This window comes from Otolemur garnettii, unplaced genomic scaffold (genome assembly GCF_000181295.1).
Source record: "Otolemur garnettii isolate 467f Iridium unplaced genomic scaffold, OtoGar3 scaffold00112, whole genome shotgun sequence".
In the NCBI taxonomy this organism is placed as follows: domain Eukaryota; kingdom Metazoa; phylum Chordata; class Mammalia; order Primates; family Galagidae; genus Otolemur; species Otolemur garnettii.
Genome location: NW_003852507.1, coordinates 6,267,524 through 6,269,739, shown reverse-complemented (window position 1 = coordinate 6,269,739; position 2,216 = coordinate 6,267,524). Strand labels below are relative to the sequence as shown.

General features: G+C 49.8%; 1 non-coding gene across 1 annotated transcript; it reads right to left on the bottom strand.

The window, feature by feature from the left end:
• Positions 1 to 681: 681 nt before the first annotated feature.
• On the bottom strand, positions 682 to 787 carry LOC111727567. The gene has a single exon (XR_002775093.1). It is a non-coding gene; the product is annotated as a U6 spliceosomal RNA (small nuclear RNA).
• Positions 788 to 2,216: the final 1,429 nt, after the last annotated feature.

The window sequence follows — 2,216 nt, the reverse complement described above, 5'->3', positions numbered from 1 at the left end:
TAGCCACAGAGGACTGTTCTCTCTGAATGCTCTGTGCTGTTGAGCTGCTCTGTGCTTGTGGTTCCCTTTGTCTGGAATGCTGTCTCCCACCCGTTCCCAGGACACTTATCCTTCAGGTCGCCTCCTCTGGGATGTTTTCCTGACAACACCCTGCCTTACCTGTAGGGCAGTTCACTCCCTCTTCTGCCCCCAGTGCCCCTGCAATTAACTCACTTGGTTCTCATCTGTCTTTCCCTATAGACTAAGACCTTGCCCAGGGCTGAGACCACATCTTTCATCTCAGGATCCACAGCTCCCTGCTCCTAGCAGCAGGCATTAAAGTTGTGCTGAACATTCAATGCTGAATGTCTTCGATCACTCATACAAAAACATAGGGAAAGTGGGAGGAAGACCAGGTTGGGGTGGGCTGGGAGAGAAGATGAGTTGGGTTTGGACAGGTTGAATTTGGGGTGCTTGTGGACATGGACATGGAGGTGCCCAGGAGGCAAGGGGCATATGAACCTTGGGAGAGAGGTTTGGGCCAAAGAAAGAGATGAGAGCTGTTCACTTAGGGGTGATAGCTGGAGCTATGAGGGTGTATATATGTGCTTGGGAGAAGGATGGGAAGAAGAGATAAAGAGGCTGAGGAAGGATAGGCTTGAGGAGGACAGACTCCCCCTTCCCTGGCTTTTCTCCACCCACGGGAGCTGGGGGCAGGCCTCCGGTTATTCTGCCATCCTTGCACAGGAGCCATGCTAATCTTCTCTGTAGCATTCCAACATTATGTATGTGCTGCTGAAGTGAGCACCCACCAGTCATTCTGGAGGCAGAGGCAGCCATGAGCTTCGGCAGAGGGAGGAGCTCAGCATGAGAATCTATGCTCCTGGGACCATCTCTTTCTCACCTTCTAGTCTCTGGGTTTCCATGGGTGACTATTTTCCTCATTAGCGAGCATGCAGATAAGCCACTGAGTTTCTTTGGATCACCCTTCGGCCGTAGCATTCCCCTCACTTCTCCTATGGGGGAGTGGAAATTCTCAGCCAGCGAGGGCCCAGCTTCACTGCAAGGCATGACAGGACTGCAGAAACTCGATGAGAGTAGGGACAGACCAAGGTAGGAAGGGCTAAGGCGAGGCTCAGAGGCTGGGGTAGAGGGTGGACACAGGGTGAGTCTCTTCAAAGCCTGAGCCCTTGGAGAATAATGGCCACCATTTGTGGCCACCCTGTAAGTGCCAGGCATAATATAGTGTTATCTCCTTAACATTGCTTTTTGGTTGGGAGTTTACCCTGTTTTGCAAATGAGGAATCTAGGTTAAAAGAGGAAATAACTGTCCCATAGTTATGCAGCATTGTTGAAAAGCCACCTTCCACATTCAGACCTTAGGACTCCATAGACCACGTAATCCCCAAAATGTTGCCTTGGGAGGGAATGGTTCACAGGAAGGGGCACACTTGGTCCACCCCAGCAGTTCTGGCTGCAGGGAACAGTGCTCGCCTGGTGTGAGTTATAGCTGCTGCCTTTTTCTTCCTTGTGGTCGTCATTAGTGCTGGTATCCAATTATCTCCAGCTGTTCCCATATGGTAGGATTGCTCTACCTGGTCCCTTTGAGTGGGGTTTTGTGTTAGCTTTGACTCATTACTTTGTGAACAGCATTTGCACGTGTCACTTTCAGACCATGCACTTAGCTGACAAAGTGAGACCCTCTAGACTGGCAACATGCATGATGTTCGCTGTTCCATCACTCTGGAGTCCAGTGATGAGCTTGAACAGAGCCCCCTGCCGACAGGTGATGGGAATTTAATGTGAACAAGAAATAATGTGGTTTTCAGCCACTGTGATTTGGGAGATTATTTGTTGCTGCAGGGTAACAGAGCCTATACTAACTGAGATATAACTTTTCCTTGTTGCTAGGAAAAGTCATGTAGGCTAGTTTGTTTCTAAGACTCTGCTCTGGCTGGCCCCAAGACCATCTCTCCCTGAGTACTTTCTGCAGAAGGACCCCAGGGTTGTGGAATTTCCAACAAAGCCAAACAGAAATCCAGGTGCTACTCTGAACACAGAAACTGAGAGCCAGGGTTTTTGAGAGCTTCCCAGCTCCCTGACGCTGCTGTCAATACCTGTAGGTACTTTCATAGTTTATGAAGGCCATTCATGCTCATGAAGATGCCCAGTCTTAGAAACAACTCCTTTGAGGGAGACACAGTCATTCCCATTTCACAGATGGGCAGAGTGGGAGC